Here is a 25,721-nt window from a genome sequence, read left to right on the forward strand (position 1 = left end):
AGTTTTGATAATCTCCCTGGGCCTAAGATTTTGCAGTTCAACCCAGTGAAGTAGTAGGGGTGACAGAGATAACACATCCTAGTCATAGCTCCCCATGGAAAAATACCCAGCCTGGTACCCCCATGGTCTTGCGCAGCCTTGATTAACACCCTGGGTCTGAGACTTTGCAATAAAACCCAGTAAAGGAGTAGTAGTGACTGAGATTACCACAGACTCAAGATCCAGAGCACCCTAAATGAAGTCGTAGTGACCCAGGGAAGAACCCAGAGAAGGCACGAACTTCTGAAATCATGGGAAAGAGGAATGCCAATGGACCAATGAACACCCACAAACCAACAACATCAGAACCCGATAAAATAGAAATCTCCAGAAGATGAAATCAGGAATATAACTATAGAAATATTACAGGACCTTAAAAAATAATTTAGAGAGAGTTTAAAAGAAATAAAGGATGCAATCATTGAAGTAGAGGCCTCAATTCAAAGTATAAACAATCTATTAGACCACATGGAGAATAGAATCTCACTCCTAGAGGATGATCACTCCGAAAATGAACACATAGTTTGTAATTTACAAAAAAAATTCAACAGCAGGAATTTGACATTGAAGAAATATGCGCCCATTTTAAGAGAGCTAACCTAAGACTAATTGAAATAAAGGAAGGAGAAGAAGGTGAAACCAAAGGAATCAATAATCTCTTCAAGGAAATAATAGCAGAAAAATTTCCAAACATAGAGCACGAGGTTAATACACAGGTTCAGGAAACTTATGGAACTTCGTTTAGACAGGATCAGAGAAGAGGTTCCCCACCCCACATAATTGTCAAAATGACCAATGTGGAAGCCAAGCAGAGAATCTTAAAGGGAACAAAAACAAAAGGCCAAGTGACATTCAGAGGCAAACCAATTAGAATCACTCCAGACTTCCCAAACCAAGTCATGAAAGCCAGAAGGGCTTGGACTAACATATTCCAAACTCTGAAAAAAAAAAAAAAAAACAACTTCCAGCCAAAAATTTCCTATTCAGCAAAACTCTCTATCAGATGGGGAAATAAGAAGCTTCCATGACAAACAGAAACTGAAGGAATTTATGTCTTCAAAACCATCGCTAGAGAAAATAATCAAGGAGATTAACTACAAAGAAGAAATAGGTAATACATGCCAGAACCAAAGAAACAAGATTTCCCATCCAACAGACAACTAAGCAAAGAAGAATAAACAGTATCTCAAACAGAAATACAATTTTAACATGTTAGGAATTAAAAATTATCTCTCTATAATCACATTGATTGTAAATGGCCTCAAATCTCCAATAAAAAGACATAAATTGGCAAAATGGATTAAGAACCAGAATCCATCCATCTGCTGCTTACAAGAAACACACCTTACAGGTAAAGATAGGAACAAACTCAAGGTAAAGGGCTGGACCAAGGTAATCCATGCCAATGGAACTCGAAGGCAAGCAGGAATAGCAACTATGATATCAGACAAGTTAGACTTCAAACCCAAACTTATTAGAAGAGACAAAGACGGTCATATTTTACTGGTAAAAGGAATAATCCAGCAAGAGGAAATAACAATAATCAACATCTATGCCCCAAACATAGGTGCAGCTACTTTCATAAATCAAACTCTTTGCGACATGAAGTCACACATAAATCCCAATACAATAATACTGGGAGACTTCAAAATACCTCTCACAACATTAGACCGATCTTCCAGACAAAAGGTCAACAAAGATGCCTCAGAACTAAAGAACGCCATTAATCAAATGGACCTGCTGGACACAGATAGAATATTTCACCCAACAACAGTGGAGTTTACATTTTTCTCAGCTGCTCATGGAACCTTCTCCAAAATAGATCACATCCTGGGACACAAAATGAACACTAGCAAATTAAAACAAATGTTACATACTTCCTTGTGTCATTTCAGACCATATTTTGTTCCATTGGTCTGTGTGCCTGTTTTTCTGCCAATAACATGATGTTTTAACTACTATTGCTCTGTAGTATTATTTGAAGTCAGGAATGGGGATACCTCCTGCATGGTTCTTCTTGCTGAGAATAGCTTTGGCTATTCAGAGTCTTTTATTTTTCCATATGAAATTTATGACTGATTATTCTAGGTCTATGAAGAATGTCCTAAGTATTTTGATATAAATTGCATTGAATCTGTAGATCACTTTTGGCTGAAGACAATTTTGATATTTATTCTGCCTATTTATGAGCAAAGGAGATATTTTCATCTTCTAAGGTCTTCTTTAAATTTTTTTAATGTTCTATAATTTTCATTGTATTTTATGTCTTTGGTAAGGTTTATTCCCAGATATTTTATTGGTTTTGAGGTTATCTTGAATGGAATACTTTTCTTTATTTCTGTTTTCATGAATTTATTGTTAGATATAGAAAAGCACTGATTTCTTTAGGTTGATTTTGTATCCCACCACTTTGCTGAATTGGTTAATCAGCTCCACTAGTCTTTTTTTTTTTTGGGGGGGGGTGGTATTGGGGTTCTTGGAAGCCCTTCTACCTCTGGACTACACTCCCAAACACACACACACACACACACACACACACACACACACACACACACATATATATATATATATATATATATATATATATATATATATATATATAATTTTTTTTTTTTGAAACAGGGTCTCTTAAGCCAGAATGGCTGGCTTCGAACCTGCGCAATCCTCCTGTCTCCACCTCCCAAGTGCAGGGATTACAAGCATGTGCCACCACGCCCAGCTCCACTAGTCTTTTGGATGATTTGTTTCAGTCTTCTAGATATAAAATCATGCCTTTTGCAAACAAGGATAATTTTAATTCCTCTTTTCTTATCTGAATTTTTTGATATCTTTCTCTTGTCTTATTGCTGTGGCAAGAGTCTCAAGAGCTATATTAAAAAGGAGTAGTGATAGTGGGCATCCCTGTCTTGTTTCTAATTTTAGAGGAAATTCTTGAAGTTTTCCCCCATTCAATATGATGTTGGCTTTGTGATTATTACATATTGCCTTTTTTCTGCAATGTTTTTAACATAAATGGGTGTTGATTTTGTCAAATACTTTTTCAGGATCTATTGATATGATCATGTGACTTTTTTTCTCAGTTATATTTATGTGGTAAATAACATGCATTGATTTGAACATGTTGAACCAGCCTTGCTTTCTTGGAAGGAAATCAACTTGGTCATGCTGTAAAAATCTCTTGATATGGTTTTGATGTGTATAGCTAGTATTTTTTAGAATTTTTGCACCCATGTTCATGAAATATATTGGTCTGTAATTTTTTTTTCTTGAGGTATCTTCATATAGTTTTGGTATTAATGTGATACTGGCCTCATAGAAGGAGTTGAGGAAAGTTCCATCTCTCTCAATTTCCCAGAACAAGTTGTGAAGTATTGGCATTTGTTCTTTGATAATTTTGTAGAATTGAACTGCGAACACATCTAGGCCAAGGATTTTCTTTGGTGGCAAAATTTTTATTTCTGTTTCTATTTTTTTTTTTGCTTGATATTGGTTGGTTTAGGCTTGCTATGTTCTCTTTATTCAATTTAAGTAGGTTATATGTGCTCAGAAATCTATCAATTTCTACCAGGTTTTCCAGTATATTGGAGTATAAATTTTTAAAATAGTTTCTGATAATGCTTTGAATTTCCCTGCTGTCTGTGGTGATGTCTCCTTTTTTTATTTCTGATTTTAATGATTTGAGTTGATTCTCTCTTTCTTTTGGTGAGGTTGAATAGGGGTTTGCCATTCTTATTAATCTTTTCAGAGAACCAGCTTTTTGTGTTGTTGATCCTTTGTATTGTTTTTAAATTTCTATTTCATTTATTTCTGCTCTGATTTTAATTATGTCTTGCCTTATGCTGGCTTTGAGATTAGACTGTTGCTGTTTTTATAGGTCCTTGAGATGTGTTATTAGGTTGTTTATTTGATGACTTTCTGTTTTTATGTGGGCACTCAATAATATAAACTTTCCTCTTAACACTACCTTCAAAGTGTTCCATAGATTTTGGTATATTGTGACTGTACTTTTGTTTAATTCCAGGATTTTTTATTTCTCCTTTTATTTCTGATCTTATTTACTCCTCATCCAATAGTGTATCATTCAATCTCCTTGTATTTATATAGTATTTTTGTTTTTCTGTTGTTGATTTCTATTTTCATCCCATTGTGATCTGAAAAGATGCAGCAAATTTTATTGCATCTTTTGAGTTTGCTGGCACTTTTTTTGTGGCCCAGGATGTGATCTATTTGGGAGAAGGTTCTATGAGCAACTGAGAAGAATGTGTACTCTGTTGTTTCTGGCTGAAATACTCTTTGTATATGTATTAGGTCCATTTGGTTTATAGTTTTCTTTAGTTTTGAAGAGCCCTTACTCATCTTTTGTCATGCAGATCAATCTAGTGGTGTGAGTAGTGTGTTGAATTTACCCAATATAATTGTATTTAGGCTTGTACAAAACCTGATATCCTGAAGAGTTATTTTACAAATGTGAATGTACCCACATTTGGGGCATAACATTTACTATCATTATATATTTTTGCTGGATTATTCTGCCTAATAATAGGAACTACTCTGCTTTGTCTCTTCTGATGTGTTTTAGCTTAAAGTCTGTTTTATTAGATATCATTGTTATTACCGCTGTTTGTTTTGGGTCTCTATTGAAATGATATATCTTTTTTAATCCTTTCGCTTTTATCCTATGAATATCTTTGACAGTGGGGTAAGTTTCCTGCAAGCAGCATGTATTTTGATTATGGTTTTAAATCTACATTGCCTGTCAATGTCTAGTAATTGGTGAGTTAAGCCCTTTTATATTCAGTCTTATTATTAAGATATGACTATTTTCCCTATCATTTTGTGTTCTATACTCTGTTTAATGTATTTTTTGTTTTGTTTTTTTCTTACTTAGTTGTCCTGCTAATTTAATTAATTTATTTTCTGGTTCTAAAATTTACTTCATTTTTTAATGATTTATTTCTTTAAGTATTTTCTCTAGTGCTGGGTTAGTATTCATAATTTTTTTAAGATTCTGCTTATCTTGAAACATTTTTTTTATTTCTTCATTAATTTTAAATAATAACTTTCCTGGATATAACTGTTTTGATTGAAAGTTGTTTTCTTCCAGTGTCTGGATTATGTCATACCAGTCTCCTGGCATTTATGACTTGGGTTATAAAGATTGGGGTGACTTTTATTATTTTGACCCTGAATGTCACCCATTCTTTTGTTCTCACTTCTTTAAAAATTCTTTCTTAGCCTCAATGTTGGCCAATTTAATTACATGGCATGGGGAAGTCCTTCTTTGATCTTGTCTTAACTGTGTTCTGTATGTCTCCTGTACATGGATGTCCAAGTCTCTTTCCATGTTTGAAAATCCTCTGAAATTATTTCTCTCTGAGATTATAGATACTTTTGGTCTGCTCCTCTGTCCCTTCTTCAATGCCTTTTATTTGTAAGGACATTTCATATTGTCCCACAGTTGTTGGATGTTTAGGTTCTATTGTCATAATATCTTATGTATACTGTTGAGTGTGCTTTTGGTTTCGAATGAACTGTATTCTAACAGTGATATTTTGTTTTCCATTTCATCTAATCTTCCAGAATTTATTTATAATACTATCTTCATTTTATTTATGGACTCATTTTATTTCAGGCCTCTTTTTGTTTCTTTCTTACTTTTTTGTGGTACTAGGTATGGAACCCAGATGCATTCTACCACTAAGCTACATCCCAGCCCTATTTTTTAGTATTTGGAAACAGGGTCTCACTGAGTTGCGAAGGGCCTCCCTAAATAGGTGAGGCTGTCCACAAACCATTATTCTCCTGTCTCAGCCTCCCAATGTTGAGATTACACTCAAGCACCACCATGCTCAGCTTCTGATTCTTTCTTAACATTTCAATTTTCTCTTTAATTTCTGTACACTTACTGTGAGGCCTTTTATCATATTGAAAATCAAGATTCAGAATTCTCCTTCTTGAATTTTTTATAGGTCAGTAGTCATGATTTCCCTTATTTTCTCAATGTTTCTCATCCTCATATTTTCAGAATACTTGGGTTTGTATTTTTGTTGCCTTGGCATCTTCTCTTTGTGAGTCCTTATTAATAGGTGCTGTTCCAGATCACTATTTGGAGAGATGATTTCAGCTTTCACTGACACTTTGATATTAACACTGAATACTGTGTGTACTATCACTCCACTATTGTTCTACCTATAGATCGTCAATACTGAGTTGCCTTGGTGTTCCTTCTGCTTGTTGTTATGGTCGCATTGATGGGTTTCTGGTGTTAAGGTCAAGTGTTCTCTGTGCCACAACCTTTATAAAGAGTGATTCAGCAGTGTGGACAGAATAGTTTGTGATCTAAACATTTTTTTAAACCTTGACGTGCAGTCTGCTGAGTGTTTTCTTCTATCAGATGGGGTTAGTTTATTTTTATTGTCTGATTATCCTTTGCTGTAGATCACCTGTCTGATCTAATCTTATCAATAGGGATTTAGAGGTAACAGCAGGTTCATGCACAAGTAAGTAGTGTTGTTTTCAATGGTAAAGGTTAGGTGAGGAGGGGAGGAACAGGGGTGATCAGTACAGGAATAGGGTAAAGTAGAAGATGTGGTCAAGTGGAGTAAGAGTTTAAGTATAATAAGGTAGTATCTGGTTGAGATAAGAGATAATGAATAAATAGTGGCATTCTTGTAGTCAGTGTATAGGATTTAGGTAAAGAGTTATGAAATAGCTTGAATATAAAAGTAGATATAAAAAGCAAAAAATGTTTTGAGAAAAAAGACTAAATAAGTTGGAGGAGAGAGCTTGTATAAGGCATAAAGGAGGGAGCTAAATACATGCAGAAAATAACAAAACAAAACGACCAACCAATCAGCTAACATTAATAATTATAGCAAATCAATGACAAAACCAACCAAAAAAAAAAAAAAAAAAGCTAATGACAGTGAAAGAAAAACAAAACAAAACAAAAAATTCTGCAAATTTACACATATTGAGTCCACTTGACTTTGGCAGGGATACTTTAGGTGTTTGTTGTTTATTCATTATAGTAGGTTCTGGAGCATGTTCTAATATCTCCCATTTGCTCAGCAACCTATTGTCAGTTTTTGTAACCACTTTTTGTATCTCTTTTCCCTTCTTTCCTCTCACCACTTTGTTATCAGGTTTCAGCGAGGCAAGTGTCACTGCAAATGGATTCAATGTAAGCACAAGGTTCTGTGCTATGAGCCTTTCTTGTAGGTTATAACCTGACTACCTCAGGGATGAACCACCAAATCTTAGTCCACTGAGGTTCCTGCAGTGCTCTGGGTGGTTGTCTGATTAGACATGCAGTTACTTTACCATCCTGCAGCTCTTGGTCTCTAAAGGACACAGTATGCTGCTGTGGGTGCCTGGTTCTGGTGAGCACAAGAGCTTTGGATCTTTTTTTTTTTTATTTCAGTCCCTAAAGTGTGGTGCTGGTCTCTTAAGATGTTGAAGATCTGCCACTACTTACTTTATCTCAAGTCTTTGGTTTTCTTGCTGAGATTTCTTGGGGCTGTAGAGCTGGCAGACATGATTTGGGCCACCACACCAGGTCAATCATGTACTCAGGCTCTTTGCTATCCATTTCACATTCTGACTATTGGATTTTATTCTACCATGGTTCCCTATTTTGTGGCTTTGTTTTTCATCAAGGAGCTGCTTTTTGAGTAGTTGATTTTTGTTTGTTACAACTACTAAGATATGCTGTGTCCCACAGTCCCAATTTTTGTTTTACCCCAACTTTTCCTTTCTTAACACTTCATCATTAACCCCACAACAGTGACTAATGCAAGTATTAAAGTTGAAGACCCAAAAGAAAATCAGCTTTAGTTTCTAAAATCAGGAATGCACATTTCTGAGTAATACTGCAGATTCACTGGTACCGTCTCTTTGTGCAAATATTTTTTACCAAAACCCTCAGTGATCAATAGTGCTTGCTATTGAAATGCTTAGTGGCACACATGTTCAAAGATGCCAGACAATTAGTTGAAGTTTATACTCAGATGGGTAAGCTTGAAGTAGAACCCAAATGTTGTCTATCATAGGATAAAAAATATGTCCTTGAGTAAAAATTTTTTTCTGAGAAAATTTCTGCACATGTTTAATCTTGAGCTTTTACATTTAATTCTTAAATTCTGGTCTTTATGAGGCTATATACATCAGTTTCCACTATTTAGACTAATAATTTGATCTCAAATAAATTAATAAAGCAATAACCTTCCATCACTTTTCACAATATGTCTGCATTATAAACAAGTTTTATTTTACCATTTTAATCACATGAATATTTCTTTAAACTGAGACATATCTACCAACTTCGCCATAATAGCCTCAGATTTGTTATATTTTATTTTTGAACATTCAAAGCTTTGTGGTAAGCATATGTAATATGCTGCAGAAGAATTGGTTGAAATAAATCAAACCCAAGTAAATAAATAATTTATCTAAAAGAGTGATATTATATATATATATATATATATATATATATATATATATATATATATATAATGAATTATCAGCTCATAGGGCCATTGATATCTTGTAGTCCACAGTATAACTCCTCTGTTCCACAAGGCTTCTACATTGTTTTTATCTCAATGTTGATATGATAAGCTTTCCTCTAAATGTAGTCTCCATGACTATAAAGAATACAATAGAGGATTTTGTCATGATTTTCTATGTTCTTACTTGTGTAATCTACCTTTTTTTTAAGAAATGACTTTCTAAAATTGAGATGCATTGTAGCTAACTGTATCAGTCTCTCACTAAAGAGATAAAGGATAATTTAGATAAGTAGCTACCAATTTTCATTTATCTTCAGGAAAATTATAACAATGGTCTTTCTGTAGTTCTTCTCATCTTCTCAGAGACCTCTTGCTAAGATATAATCTTCATTGGAAAAAATAAAAAAATAAAAATATACACTATGAGTCACAGGAAAAAAAAGAAACAAATATAAAAACCAAAAGAATCTCTCCCTTTTGTTGCCATTACTTCATTCTTTATCTAAATCATTCAGTCTCATATTGCTATAGCTAAGTGACTCACAAAAGATCATGGAGATTTGAATGGCCAATAAAATTGTTTCTAATGTTACACACAACTGACAGAAATGTTCTCCAGCTGAAATGACCAGAGAGAGAACAATGTTTTTATGTTGCCTAAAGGATGAAGTTATTTTCATAAGCTGAAATATACTTTCATTTATGTCAACTGAGTAAAGAAAAAAAAATTCATGATCTCTGTCAAATTACCATATAATTGAACTTTAGATTTTTTAATTGTATCATTAATATAAAAAGTAGGCTAGATCCTGAAACATGATACTATGAATTTGAAAATAATATCCAGAGTTATTTATTACTAAAGAAGAGAATGAGTTAGAAAACAATGACAGACAGATTATACACACATTAAAAAAAAAAAAAGATTAAGATTAACAAGATTTGGTCCCAGCCAGATAAAGAGGATAAGTGCAAGGTCTGGAGATTCTACAGCCAGAACCTGATGTTTATGGACAGAGAATATCATACAAATTAATGGTTAACCAAGCAAATAAGAAGAAAATTTCAAGGAATGTCAGTGGCCTCTCTATCTTAATTTAACAGCATTAAAATATTTCTGAGCTGGGCATGGTGGCACATGCTTGTAATCCCTGCACTTGGGAGGCTGAGACAGGAGGATCCCACAGTTTCAAAGCCAGCCTCAACTGGCTTAAGAGACCCTGTTTCCAAATAAAAATATAAAATAGGTCTGGGATTGTAGCCCAGAGGTAGAAGGCCCCTGGGTTCCATCCCCAGTACCACTGGAAAAGAAAAAAAAAATAAAAAAAAAAAAAAAAAATATATATATATATATATATATATATATATATGAACATGAACTGTTGAAATGGATTCCCTACTTTTAAAAACAATTTTATAGATAAAATAATTAAAACTCAATGGGAGATCTTAAGCAACTTCTAGAAAGTTATAATGTAAATTTGCTGCCAAATTTGTAGTAATTCAATCAATGAGAAGGCAATTTATTTTTATTTTTGTGATAAAGATATCTTAAGGGGCTACAGGAGGATGAACTGTTTCTGGACCTCCACATCATTATAAATTCATACGTACCACATCAACACATCCTTTGATATATATGTCCAGCTATTACAAATGTGAAAAAATAGAGGAGATAACACTTATGCAAATTATTAAGAGCCAAGGATAAGGTCTTGCATATTGGAGTGGACTGAATATATGGTCCATTCATTTTTTTTTTTTTACTGATCTATATTTCTTTAATCAGCTGTATTTCAATAGAGTCTAGGCTGTTGATTCTTTCAGTGTTTTTCCTGGGAGAGTAGCTTTAGCATCACCTGGAAACTAGGAAGGAGTGGAGATTATTGCCCTCTGATAAACTTAGACCTCATGAATTGCTGTAGGGATAGGTTCCAGAATTGGAATAGGGTGGTGATAGTGCACACCTCTAAACCCAGTAAATAGAAGGACGAGACAAGAGAATCACAGATTTGAGGCCAACATCAGAAACTCATTAAGGCTCTATATCAGCATAAAAATAAGGAAGACTGAAGGTGTAGACCAAGATAGAATGCTCCTGGGTTCAAACACCAGTACAAAACAAATAAAACCTTTCAGTTGATCCTCATGCACAGCAAAGTTTTGAAAACGAGGCCAAGAGGAAAAAGTATTTTGAAGATAAAAGACAAGATTACAGCCATCGCTGTATAACTAGACCATTGTCTTATTTGAGCAATTTAATTAAGCACCCTAATATTTATTTTCCTCATTTGTGAAATACATCACATAATTCAGTAGAGTTCATGTGATGCTAGAATTGGACAAAGTTTAAGTAAATATTTAGAAAACCATCGAGCTCTAGAATGATGTTTCTCCAGGTGCGCTCGCTCAGGCAGAGGTGCCCGTGCCTGAAGCCACCTCCCCAGGCCCATGCCCTGACATGGGGCTGCCCGCCCGCCTGTCGGCCATGCCAACTGCCTGGACGCATGGCCGCGCCCCTCCCCGCTGGTGTGTAAGAGAAGTGAACATAAAAGTTTGACAGTCTGTTTGATAGTTATCTGAGGAGGTCCAAAATGGTGAAGGCCATTGTCGCAGCAACGACCTCGGCTGCTGAAAAGGACATGCAGTTCTCAGAGAAACCCTGGACACCAGATTTTGGTTTAATATCTGATTGGGACAATTTATGGAGACATTTCCAGCCATGACTTCCTATCTAGAATATAGGAGAAAGTGGATAATGGTGGAATTAGAAGCAAGATGACAAGGAGGCACCCGCCACACAAGAAAAGTAATTTTTGAAGAACACCCAGAAGGAATTAATGAAAAGACCGCTTGAGATGTGCATGCTGGGGACCCTTAGCAACATACCTTGTAAGAAAAACGATTCAGGTGTGGTAGAGGGAGCTCAGCAGTGCTGTGCAGGAAGTCGAGCTGCCTGCACATCCCAGGGAGCTCAGCGCGCCTGGCCTCCGCACTCCTCTCTGATGTGCTGGGGCCACGGTGTGCTTGGAACAGCAGATCCTGCTCTACACAGTGAGGCTGTGGGCCTCTGCTCTTGGAGGAAAGATAAAACTCATTGCTGCTGAGTGCTCGAACTCACACCTCTTCAAAACACACATACTGGCCAGGTGTGATGGTGCACCCTTGTATTCCCTGCGCTTGGGGGGCTGAGACAGGAGGATCGCAGGTAGAAGTGTTTCCAGGAACCCCAGTATCACCAAAAATATATTTTAAAAAATACACATACTGTCTTCTCTTATTAAAAAAAAAAAAAACATACTGGAGAGGGGCTAAGATGGTGGCAGTGGCAGCCAGGATTCAGGAGAAGCAGACAAATTCTATCCAATTCAACTGGGACTTTTGGAGAAAAAATGCCCGTGAAGAGGGACTGCTCCAGTCGCACATGCTTAAGAATTATGGACACCATATCATGTAAGCTGAGCTCCTTCTGGAGAATCAGGAGGAAGCCTGTGGTGGCAGCGGCGGTGGTGGTGGCGGCCGTGGCTGTGGAGGCTAGTATTTGGGAGAGGCAGAGATCTGATCCAACCCACCCTGATATTGTGAAGAAATTGCCCCAAAGGTAGAATGCTACTTCCGTGCATGCTCAGGAATTCTGGACAACATGCAGTGTGGGAAAAGTGTTTGGGAGAGAATTGAGATGGTAGAGGCAGCAGCAATGGCAGTGACCAGTATTCAGATGAGGCAGAGATCTGATTCAACCCACCTTGATCTTTTGAAGAAATCGCCCCAAAGGTAGAATGCTACCACCGTGCACGCTCGGGAATTTGGGATAACATGCTGTGTGAATAAGGTTCTCGGAAGAGAACTGACATGGCCATGGCAGAGGCAGTGGTGGTCAGTATTTGGTAGAGGCAGAGATTCAATCCAATCCACCTGATAATTTTAAAGAAATATCCTCAAAGGTATACTGCTACTGCCGCATATGCATGTGAATTCTGAAAAGCTGTGTGGGAAAGGTGTTCAGGAGAGACCCGAGATGGCAGTGGTGGCAGCTGTGGTGGTGGTTGCCAGAATTTGGAGGGGCAGACAGATCCAGTCCAGTCCACCTTGAACTTTTGAGGAAAACTCCCCAAAAATAGACTGCTCCTGCCACACATGCTCAGGAATTCTGGACAACATGCTAAGTGGTGAAAGGGTTTGGGGGGCTTCGGAGGGAGCCCCGCATAGCCGGGATGGGCTGCCACACTGCGTGTTCTGGGAGTCATTAGCCCTCATGGCCACCTCGCTCCTTTGTGCATAGCAGGAGGCCACAGTACATGTGGAGCAGCAGAGCCTGCTTTCCGAAGTGAAGCTATGGACCTCTGCCTTTGGAGGGAAGACAAAATTCATTGCCACTAGGTATTTGGGGTCCCTGCTCTCTCATATAAAAAAAAAATCGAAGAATGCTGGGCTTGGTGGTGCACTCTTGTAATCCCTGCACTTGGGAGGTGGAGACAGGTGGATTGCCCAGGATTGAGGCCAGCCTTGCTGGCTTAAAAGACCCTGTTTCTAAATATTAAAAAAATAGGTTTCTGGGAGTAGAGACCGTAAGTAGAAGGGTTTCTAGGAACCCCACTACCACCAAAAAAAAAAAAAAAGAAGAAGAAGAAGAAAGGGAAAATCTGTAGATGACCTGCTCATAGTAACAGAGTTCAGAGCCTGATGCACAGCAAGATAGCAAGGCCCGTGCCGGGGCCTTTGAGGTCAGGGTAGGAGCCTGCCGGGAGGCTAGGCCAGTGCTGGGGCCAGCAAGGCCAGGATCAGAGTTTGCCATGAGGCAAGGCTGGTGCTGGGGACTCTTAAGCCGGATCAGAGCCTGCCAAGGAGTGAGGCTGGTGGGAGCTAGTGAGGCTGGATCGAAGCCTGCCATGAGGCAAGGCCAGTGCTGGTTCCTCCGAGGCCTGGATCATGCCTGCCATGATGCAAGGCCAGTTCTTGGGCCTCTGAGGCCAGGATCGGAGCCTGTCGAGGGGTAAGGCTGGTGCCAGGGCCAAAGAGGCTGGTGCCAGGATAGGAGTCTGTCAAGGGTTGAGGCCAGTGCCAGGGCCAGTGAGTCCGGGATTGGAGTCTGTTGTGATAAAATGGCATGATGGGGACTCTGAGGCTGGGATTGGAGCCTGCTGAAGGGTGAGGCCGATGCTGGGGTCAGCAAAGCCAGGATCTGTGCCTGACATGCTGTGAGGCCATAGCTGGAGCCAGCAAGGCCAGGATAGGAGCTTGCCTTAAGGCAAGGCCAGTGCTGGGGCCTCTGAGGCCGGGATCAGAGCCTGCCATGAGGCAAGGCCAGTACTGGAGCCAGCAAGGCCGGGATCAGAGTGTGTCGGGTGGCCAGGCCAGTGCTGGGGCCTTCAAGAGTGGGATCAGAACTTGCAATGTGGCATACACAGAGAAATATCACAGAAAAAAAAAAATCAGATGCTTTTCCTAATATGTAAAAACTAGGAATAAATGGGTAATATTAGAAAATCTAGTGGAAGGAAGGGCCCTATGGAGGAGCAATTAAGGTGACCAATCAGAGGGGGTGGGATGAGGGAAGATGGAATCTTTTTAAAACACATGATGTACGTAAACAAATAAATCAAATTTAATCACTAAATCAGGCATGGGATTGAGGGAGGGGGAGGGTGTGGGATGTGGATTAGAAAAAGGCTAATTTGACTTGGATATGCTCAAAAGTCTTGTATTCCATTGTGATGTTTGACTACAATGCATCAATAAAAATATATTAAAAATAAAAAGAAATAAAAAATAAGAGTCATCAACCATTAAAAAAATAAAGCACTCAGAAAACAATAAATATAAAATAAATAAATAAATAAATAAATAAATAAATAAATAAATATAATGTTCTCCATTGTGAGTGATCTTACCCTCTGCAGGACATTCATGTATGGGTATGTTTTCAATGGTTATTATTAGTGAAAGAGGTTGATATTTACAACAACTTGGGTAGAGGACAAAGATGTTACTAAAATTCTATAATAAACAGGATGGTTGCAAGTACTTATAATGCTATTGTTAAAAAACTCTGCACTAAGATAAGATAATGAACTAGAATGATTTATTTTGTGTAATACTGGTGATTGAACTCAGGAGCATTCTACCTCCAACTTATAACTCAAAGCTCTTTTTATTTTTTATTTTGAAATAAGGTCTTGATAAATTGCTGAGGGCCTTACTGAACTGCTGAGAGTAGCCTAAAATCTGTGGTTTCCCCATCTCAGCCTCTTAAGTACTGGAATTACAAGTATTTGCCACTATATCCAGTTAAAATATTTTTTGTTTTCCAAATTTCCATCACCTCAAACTATTTCCTTTTATTTTTACCTAATTTATAAAAATAGTATGTATAAAGACAATGATCATATATGTATATATATATATATATATATATATTTAAATATTTAATACAAATAAAACACACATGTAAGGAGCAGGTAAAAGTATTTATTTTTCTTCATCTTGGGAAGTTTTTTGAGAAGACTAATGTTTTCAAAATGTTCAGTTTCCTTCCTGTGGAAAAGATTAAAGTACTTTTTAAAAACTGAATGTGTGTGGTCCTAGGGATTAAATCAGGGACATTCTAACTCTGAGGTAAATTCCAAGCCCTATTTTGAAATAGGATCTGACTAAGTTACTGAGTGCTTTGCTGAGTTGCTGAGGTTGGCCATGAACCTGCAATTCTCCTTTCTCATCTCCAAAGTACTGGGATTGAAGGTATACACCACAGCACCCAGTGAGATTAAAGTAATAAAATTTTTGTTTTAGTTACGCTCACTGAGCAATTTTGTTCCTCCACCTTATTTATACTAAATCTTTGGCCTTAATTTACACAGTGATAACTGAAATAGAAGGCAATCTCATCCCCACATTACCTATATCTTTAAATAATTAGTAATTTTGCCCAAGATTCAAGTACTCAATATCACTTTGTGTTTAAGACAAGGCAGATTAAAGAAGAAAAATATTTTATTGGGTTCTCTATAGGTTAAATAAAATGAATAACTTATTGTTCCTTTCCCATACTTTTCAGCCCACATGTAGATGACAAATCCCCATCTGGTGGTGTGACAATGGAAATGGGACATGTAAAGATATTCCCCGAAATACCACTTAAAACTTTTGTGAAAGACTAAAAAAGAAAAAAAAAAATGTATTGAGTACAATAAATAAAGTTGGATTATAGGAATTGTGTCAAAGAGATAAACAAAATGGATTAAATACAAGCTTAAATTTCTTTTCGACTGGGCGTGGTGGCACATGCTTGTAATCCCTGTGCTTGGGAGGTGGAGACAGGAGGATCATGCAGGTTTGAAGCCAGCCACGCTGGCTTAGGAGCCAGTTTCTAAATAAAAATATAAAAAATAGGTCTCGGAGTGTAGCTCCGAGGTAGAAGGGTTTCCAGGAACCCCAATACCACCAAAAAAAAATTCTTTTCTAATTTGTTATAAATATTTCATGTGTAGTTATAGTGTTCCAGGTTCACATCAATAGATTATTTATGCTTTAGAGCAACCTGACCTGTGTTATATTTTATACCTTTCACTGGAGCAGTTTAGAGAATAACAAGCAGTATTCTAGTCTGGGAAATGTATGCCTTTAGAAAAGTGTGGGAGATATTAGGTGCTAAAAGATAGTAGATATATGTTTCCATAAAAATATAACTAGATAATATCTTGGGGTTGTATTTTTTTCTACACATAAAAAAATGCTTTCTTTCATCATGTGATTGCCTGTGTCCTATGTATTCTGGTCTACCTAAACATATAATAATGTTAATAAAAAGTAATAAGATTATTGTTTGCAGGATATATTATCATCATTTACAGTTCAAACTTAAAAATTTGAAAATAGTGTGTACAAAGATGTGTAAAGATAAAGGGAATGTGGAAATCAACCATTCTAGTACTCAATGTTACTTCTCTTGAAAGTATATGGAAAAATGCTGGGACAATGAGATGGGTGTTTATTTCAGTCAATATTTTCACTGCTATGATTAAAAAATTCTGGGCACACAATTTACTGGAAGATAGATTTATTTATTCACACTTCTGGAGATTTTAAGTGTTCAGTCAGTGTTCAGTCAGGTAAAGTCTGCAGTGCACAGAAAATGATGCAGAAATCAGAGAAGAGAACATGCCTACCCAAGGGCTCTGCTCTCATATCACTGAGGCAGGAAGCAAGAGAGAGAAACCAAGGAAATTCAGCAACACAAGATAGTTTCTAAAACCATACCTCCAGGGACCATCTTCTCTATCCACAAACTACTTGTCTAGATTACCATCTAATTTGTCCATTATTATTGCTAAGATTAAATCCCTCTAGGTTTAATCATATCAGCTCTGAATGTAAATACTCTTTAATGGAACTTCTATACCTAAACTACAGTGGCATTCTATAACCATTTAACATGTTGATGTGAGGAAGTGTGATTTGAGAGACTGTCTCCCATTAAAAATATACTTTTTTATGGTAGGTAAGATAATGCCTCCCCCAAAATACTGATGTCCAAATCCTCCAAAGCTATGGAATAATTACCTAACATGGCAAAAGAGGCCTTATTCATATGATCAGTTTTAAGATCTTTAGATGAGGGGATAATTCAAGATTACCTGGTTGGGCCTTATTTCATCATACAATAGAGGATCATTACTGGATGGGTTCTTGTGAATATGTTTCTAAAATATAGAAATTTATTTCTGGCTTTAAAGATGAAAGTTTATTAGTCACAAGCCAAGGAATCTTGGAAGCTTCTGGAAACTGAAAATGATGGGAAACGATTCTGCCTTATAGCTTCCAAAATAGAAATACACTACCTTTATCTTCCAAGGTTATCTTATATACATCCTTAAAGAGATAGTTGAGAGTAAATAACCACCATAATGTTGCATTCAAGATGTGCAGAATTATGTCTGGGGAGTCCTCACAATAATTCTCCACCAAGAGAGGCAATACAACTTATATAACAGGAATATACCAGGAACATTTCTCCCTCTGAAGTACACCTCACCTCTAATTTACTTTTTTATTTAAAACAAAGTCTTGATAAGTTACTGGGTAATGCTAAGTTGCTGAAGCTAGACTGACCTCCTGTCTCAGTCCCCGAAGTGCTGGGTTTAAAGGTATTTACCACCATGCTCAGCTATATTCATTTATGAATTTCATTGTTTGATAATTTCCAACATGTTGGAAGGAATGGCTCACTTTATTATTTCACCTGAGAGAGTGAGGAATCACCAACTAAAAATAAAAACAAAAAATTCATCTCAAAGACAAAAGAAAGTATGTGATTCTGAGCACAATATTTAGGAGTCCTGAACAAGCTCTAAATATTTGATCCAAGGAAGTGCAAGGAGCTCTTCTTTCTGCAACTTGTATAATATTTTAACTTTGCTGCTTAAAAAACTCAGTACCCAGAATAAATGGGCTGGTATAAACGTGTGGCAGAAAACTGAGCTCCTACTCATCCAAAATGAATTTACTGAAAGAATCAGATGAACCCATAAGTCATATCAGTATTATTTGTTTGAGGATCCAGAGTCTCAAACACAAGAAGTTCTCACTTGCAGTCAGAAGAGCAGCCAGCTAATGCATAGTGGTCTAGAGACTCAGTAGAAACTTGCTAGGGTGGCACTCAGCTGGAAGAAGGGGTGCTTCACAGAAACCAGAGAAGAAATAGTCAATGACCAAACATAGTAAGGACAGACTAAATTTTTAAATAAGAATTAAAATAGTGAAAAAGATTAGTAGGGAACAATTGCTTATGTTCTTATTTCGGTACCAGATTATTTAATCCAAGCAACGACTTGTAATATAGGTCACAATAATCTCAGTTTACAGATTAAAAATGGTAAAAATAGTTTATTATTGATTAATTTTTCCAACTCTATATTGTTCTCTAGAGAGTAAATTCTATCTTATTTTGCTATCCACACAATAAAAAAATGCTAATGTTTTTTCTCTAATTTCTACTAAAACTCCCAAATTTTGTGGTCCATTCAAGGCCAATTTTTCATTGCTCTGTTTTTTATTTATCTAAAGCAGTTGCCAACAGTTCTCCAATTTCTCCTTAATATCTCTCTACTTTCTCAAGATTCTCAGATGAATGTTTGTCTGTATTTCTACAGCTTCCTATCCCTCCAGTTGTCCATTTATTGTAAAAAAAATTCTATATATATATATATATATATATATATCCATCCTCTACCTCCATTTTTCTTATTATTTATGATTAATGGTGCCATTAAAATTATCTTTGACCCTTTTCTTTTATAAAATTTTATCAGTAGTTTCTTGTTCAAGTTGTTTTGCAAAAATGTATTTCATGACTACAACCAATAAAAATATAAGATTTCCAAGTGAAAAAATAGGAAATAAATGTTGAAGCAGTGTGCTGAGTTGCGTATTATGTGGTTTTGAATGGTTTGCTAAAGTATTGGTCTCTGTTCTAGATGCAAAGAAGACTCCTCACATTTTAATACCAATTAGCTTGCAATGCATTGACTCGTCAACTTATTCCTCCATAATATAAATCAACTGACCATACAACTTCAAGAAAAAAAAGATTAATTTGCTCGCATTTTGGGGGGATTCAAGGGTTCAGTCCATATCAGGCCAGGTTTGCAGAGATCAGGACATTACAGTAGGAAGCAAAGAGAAAAAAAAGTTCTGCTCTCACACAGTAGAGGGCAGAAGCAAAAACACAGAGCATAGCCGGGCGTGGTGGCACACGCTTGTAATCCCAGCATTAGGGAGGCTGAGACTGGGGGATCGCGGTTCACGGACAGCCTCAGCTACTTAATGAGGCCCTCTGCAGCTCAGTGAGACCCGGTTTTAAAATAAAGAATAAAAAATAGGACAGGAGGTGTAGCACGGAGGTCGAATGCTCCGGGTCACACCCCCAGACCTGAAAAAAAAAAAAAAATCACAGAGCAGAAGGAGAGACCTCATAAATTTCCCAAGGCCACATTTCCAGAGATCCCTCCTTAGCAACCAAGCCTCTCTTCCGACATTGCTACTTTATTTGTATGAGCATTCTAAATCCAAATTATTATACTCATTATATGATGTTTACAACATTTTATCTATCTTGATTCGTTAGGTTTTGTCTTCTTGACAAACCTTGTCTTACTATTTCTTTTCATGTTTATTTTTAAACATCTAGAATGTTAATATTGACTTGAAATTTATTGGTGGTCATGAAATATTCACTCAATTGAATTAGCCTTTCTAGCCATAGTAAAGAAAAATAAAAAGAATAAAGATATTTATTTGGAAATTGATAATTTAATGAATATAGGCTTGCTTAGATTGTATCCATAGAAATATAGTAAGATCAACACATTTATTGTATAACTGTTCATATTCATCTAATTCCAAATCCAGTTAAAACAAACTGAGGCTCAAATCATAGTTCTCCTCAATTGTCGATAATTTTTGGATCTGAGTCATTTATGAAAATGGCCTCAATATTGCAACTTCTGCTTACATACTCTTTCATATATATGAAAATATATCAATGCATTCATAATCTTAAGAAATCTAAAATGCCCAATGATGGTTTCAGATAACTCTTTTGTCATGTTTATACAAGAGCAAGGGAGATCAAGGCTTGACTCAAATTCAAAGATTATGACAGTGTGTTGCAAAAATTTCACTAAAGAGCCAAGTAGGGGCCTCAGTCCTGGGTCATATACAAAATGATATAATTTTAAGAACTGTTGATAGTGATGACCAAACGGGACTTCATATTTACTTCCCTACCCTTTAAATGGCATATATGTATATTCTGACACAGGAAACGGGAAGGTTTCCATCAATGAAGACTGTGATATACCAATGCAGGCTGCAATCCAGGCCAGGCTCTGAGAACTCCAGAAGCACAGAGAGCATGGAAAGAATGATGCATGGTTCTCATGGGAAAGCATTAGCAACATGACCCCATAAGAGTTAATGGATGAGAAGAATGACTTCAATGGGCTGTGCAGAAAAACCTGCTGTTTCCTCTCAACACTTGCAAACCCCAATGAAACTTTAGTGATTAATAGTGATTGAATCCAATAATGATGAGCCAAAGCATCTGCCATGGGCAGCTCCTGGGCACTCACATGACCTTCTGAGTGTTAATTAAAGACATCACTGATCCAAACAGCTTGGTCTGTGGTTATAACCCACCACAGACAGAAGAATTTGCCCTGTTTAGGGAGTCATAAAGCTACAAATTGAGACATGCTTTCTCTTCAAATCAAAATTTAAATTCAAATTAATTCCAAAAGTGACTGTTAGGGTAATTGTGCCTGTGACTTTGGGTTTATAAATGGACACATGTGGCTATTTAATTGGGTAAGGCACTTAACCTCTCTGCAACTATTTGAATATACACATTTACAGTATTTGTGTGTGTGTGTGTATATATATATATATATATATATATATATATATATATATATGACCTTATTTGGGCACTATACTAAAGATGCATCATTTTCATTGTTTCACGCAAATAAAAGTATATAGACAATACTAAATTAGTAAAAAAAATATTGATATTGAGGCAAGATATAAGATTCTGATGTGATATAAACAATGATTCTATTGTTTTTATTATATTTTCAGGTTTTTCAATATGTTTAATAGTGTCAAATTCCTCTTCTTCAGTTACTTACATATATGAACTAAAATGCATTTTAGTCTATATCAAATTAGTAGAGCTAAGACAGGTATGGTGAAGGCCACCTATAATCCTAGCTGGGAGGTTGACACAGGAGGATCACAGAAGGCCAGCCTCAGCAACCGAGCAAGAACCTCAACAACTTAAAAAGACATTATTTCCAAATAAAGGGTAAAATAGGGCCGAGGGTTCAGAGGTAGAGCACCCTGGGTTTAATCCCCAGGAAAACACATACACACACACACACACACACACACACACACACACACACACACGTACACACACAAAGATTAGAAGTTTTAAGTATAGTTTTACTTTAGTAGCATATCAGAGATGGAGCAAAATATGTTGTTTTTAAATATTTCTTTTTTGTGGTATTAGGGACTTAATCCAAAGAAATTCTACCACTGAGCTACATTCTCAGACATTTTATTTATTTATTTTTTACACCGGGTTTTGGTAAGTTAACATTCTGACCTTAAACCTTAATCCTCTTGTCTCTGTTTCCCAAGTACTGAAGAATAGGTGTGCACCACCATTCCAGTTTTTAATATTTCTTTATATGAGTTTTTTTTTAAAAAAAGGGCTTTGTGGAGCACATGCTCTGTTATGAAGATGGTAGGAAGAGAAGAGAAGGCATAAAATTTGTATATGTTTGGAAGTCTATCCTCAAATGAAATAAAGTAGAATACAAATTATAACTGTACCAAAGTATAGCTACTTTTAATTCTGCAAGAGAGTGAGAGGTTAACATAATAGCATCAGTATAATGGTAAAAATGTAGTCTTATGATTTCACCAGGAGACTAAATTCTGTGCCATTAAATTATGACATAAGGTAGAAACATGCAGGTATCTTAGGGTAATATCAAAAGGTACATTGCCACCCTTCTCTGATAAAAGCAACTCGTGGCTTGGAGAAGTTGTAAGGGAACATGATAGGTATGTCTTCCAGTGATGGTTTTTATCTCAGGCACTCATAGCTGAAATTTTCATTTGATAGTTGTCTGCACAATCAATCCCTAGAACCCATTCACCTCCAGGATATAGTCAGCTATAGGGGATATATACATATCACATTGCTTATGAGGCAGACATCCAAAATTCGAAGTCACTGGGGCGTATTATTTATTCTCAGTCTCTTGCACTCTCTAGTATTCTATCTTTTCCTCACAGGCAGCGATGGTGTCTAGAAGCTGTCACTGCCACGGCTCCACTGCATCCAGAGTCTTCTGGGTGGGCTTTTCCCAGTGGTGACCTCTCACCCAGCCTTAGCCCTGCCTTTCTTTAGTCTACCTCTGCAGTTTCCTGGTCTTCTTTAATCCTCCTAGGGTCAGGGTTTCTTAAAGCTCTTCAGCAAAGAGCTTGGGCCAAGACTCCTGAACTGGAAGCTGGTTGGATGTGTCACTTCCTTCCAGGCATGGGCCTGGGGTGACCACAAGTGTCCCTCTTCCATCCCACCCTGGAATGAGCCAAACTCCATGTTCCTGGAGTTCAGGTCTCTGCTACTTCAGTTGGGATAAGGTCTGGGCCCCTTGCTGGCTGATGCTGCCATTGACAGAGCCTTTGGTGACCATGATGACAAGCAGGGCCATGATGCTGCATTGGCTCAGCTCCAGCCCCTTTTGGGGAAAGGGGTTGGAGCACAGGTCTCAGCCTACACAGGCAACAGGACTATGGTGAGCTTGAACCTTGCTACCTTCTGTGTTCTGTCTGGCCTGTGGAGATACAAATGCAGGGTAGAAGGTGCAGCGGCAGTACTTCTCAAGCCTTCCAGCCTTCTTCCAGCTGGGGATGTACATCATCTCAAACTTCCAGCAAGGTCCAGTCTGAGACATACTGTTAATGAGAACATAAGGAAGCCAGATGCCACATCTCCACAGGAGACTGTTCTTCACGGGGCTGCTTCTCCAGGAGGGTGTTGGGGGGACTCATCTTGCTGACTATGTCATTTGTCAGGAGCCTGGTCAGGGGCCAACTGAGGTTCAAGAAATATTTTGGTGGTGAGATTCCCAGAGAGAAAAAAAGTTTGCAGAGTCGCCATTAATAAAACAGTAGCTTTATTCTGCAGACTTGTTTCTTATATAGTTTTGGGGCAAAATGACACACACCCATACCAGTGTGGACATTTGACTATGTGTTATGTTTTTTTCCAGTCACGTTTATATAACTAAGTGCAGATCTGTTGTTAAGTGGGAAGGAGTGAAGTCATGTCTTTACTGCTGGCCTATACTTTCTCTGGACTCTGCACTGATGCTCGCCTTGAACCTGCAGTTCTCCTGGATCAGCCTTCCAACTACTGAGATTTTAGGCCTGTGCCAAAACACCAAGAAGTTTTCTGGATTTTTAAACTCAGAGTTTATATTGATTCATTAAAATTGGCTTGAAGAGTGTGAGCTCTCAAGTCAGGCCTTCAACAATAACACCTTCGTTTAAAAATATTGCAAGAAGCCCATCATAGTATGCATGCCTGTAATGTTAGTACTTGGGAAACTGAATCAGGAGTACCGCAGGTTTGCCAATAGCTTCAGTAACTTAGCAGGACACTGTGCAACTCAGTGAGACACTGTTTCAAAATAAAATAGGATTGGGGGTGGAGCTCAGAGGCAGAATGTCCCTGGGTTCAATCCTTAGTATCACAAAAAATAACTGCAAAAAACTGAGGACCAAAAATTGAACATTAATTCAAGATACTAGAAAACTCTTAAGGTCAAGGAAAGATTTTCCACATCTGCCTGGAAGAAGGAGTATCTTTGGCTAAATAAGGACCCCAGGAAACATTTTTCTACTTCAGGGCCCCATGAAACAGCTATGTAGCAGTAATGAGTGGAATGGAAGCTTCACAGTTTCCTTGGAAGAAGCTGTGCCAAATCAGATTCAGCTGTGATAACACTTTGCTTAGAATCAGAGAAACAGCTGATCACTACACACAGGAGAGGCTACAGGTAAGCAAGAACATAGAAGTGAGGAAAGACGATGGCGCCTGGACTTGTTTTCAAACATATGTAATAGTTACATATGTTGGCTTCCCAAAATAACTGGGAAGCTGTTAGCAGGGCATGGGTCTCCCACAATAACTGCTGGTGCCAAGAAACAGCATATATGAACTATTTTTTTTAATGAGGGCTTGATTGGGGAGTTAAAAAAAGAGTTTACAGGGATATGTCTTTAGTTGTACAAAAAATATAGATTTCTACTATCATGTTTTTAGAAAATAATGGAGCACAAATTCTCTGATCATCGGGTTTTCAGTGATTTTTCTAAGTTGAGAAATTGCATATATTTATTGCAAAATAATTTATGAGTCCCCAACTACTAATTTATCTCCACAAACATGGAGAGAGAGCTTGCTGCATGCAAGCTACTTTAACAGAGAGACTGGGAAACAAAGATGAATAAGAGTTTGACCCTGATTTTTAACAAGCTTCTGGTCTAGTCAGGTATGCACAGTGTTTTAAAAGCCTTCATCAAACATATTGAATGAGTACACCATGCTGGAAAAACGTAGAAGACACCTTTAAAATTAGCATAAGAGAAGATGAACATTAATGGCTATCTCAAAATTATTGCTGTACAGGAAAATTTTTAAAATATCAGAAGTTAACCATTTCTAACTTAAAATAAATGAATACACATATGTATCTGCTGTTGTAGATTTCCTTCTTGGATTATACAAACATAAGACAAATCTACAGATCTGAAAAATAGAGTGTATATTCTGTTAACTTAATATGTTTTTATGATACTCAGAAAATTCTCTTCAAAAAGAAGTGTTTTCCTGAAGACAAAATTTGGATTGTTGTGTGTTAACTAAAATCTAGTTTGAAAATGTTGCTATAAAAATGAAAAAGAAATCCAGATTTCTGGAGTCATTATTGACTCATTGGAATATGATTATTTCAAATTAACAAATCCTCTATTGGAAATATTTAGTATCAAGTGAAATTTTATTTGTTTAATACTCCCTTCCCTTTCTAATTTTTCCCACCCCTTTTATATTGGAGGTGACAGGAAAGAAACTCATCCATCTATTATCATTCACATTCAAGGGATAAACCCACGACCCAAGCTAGAACGATCTGAGTTATTCCCCAGGATTTTTATAACTAAAACTGGCATTAAAATTATGTTCATGAGACTACATTTCACAAGGGCCATAAATGGGTCTGTGGCTTTGAGTTTACAAAGTCATCTGGTCTAAGGTAGTGAAACAGAGACAGAGAGAAGCGATGATGAAACTCATAGGAAAAAAGAAAAGAAAAAAAGAATAAAAATCAGATGTGCTATCAAAGTAAGGCCAGATGATCCTGACCTTCCTACATCTGGTCATTAATGATGTCAGTTCTACCCATCAAAAATTTTAATGGTTACTTTTCCTACTTTTAGCTAGTTAGAATAGTTTTCTGTCACTTGGATCAGAATGAGTCTTAATACACTAAAGATACATTTTAAAAACTATTATAAATGTACAGAATCTTCATG

Source organism: Muscardinus avellanarius, assembly GCF_963383645.1.
Source record: "Muscardinus avellanarius genome assembly, chromosome: 1".
NCBI lineage: Eukaryota > Metazoa > Chordata > Mammalia > Rodentia > Gliridae > Muscardinus > Muscardinus avellanarius.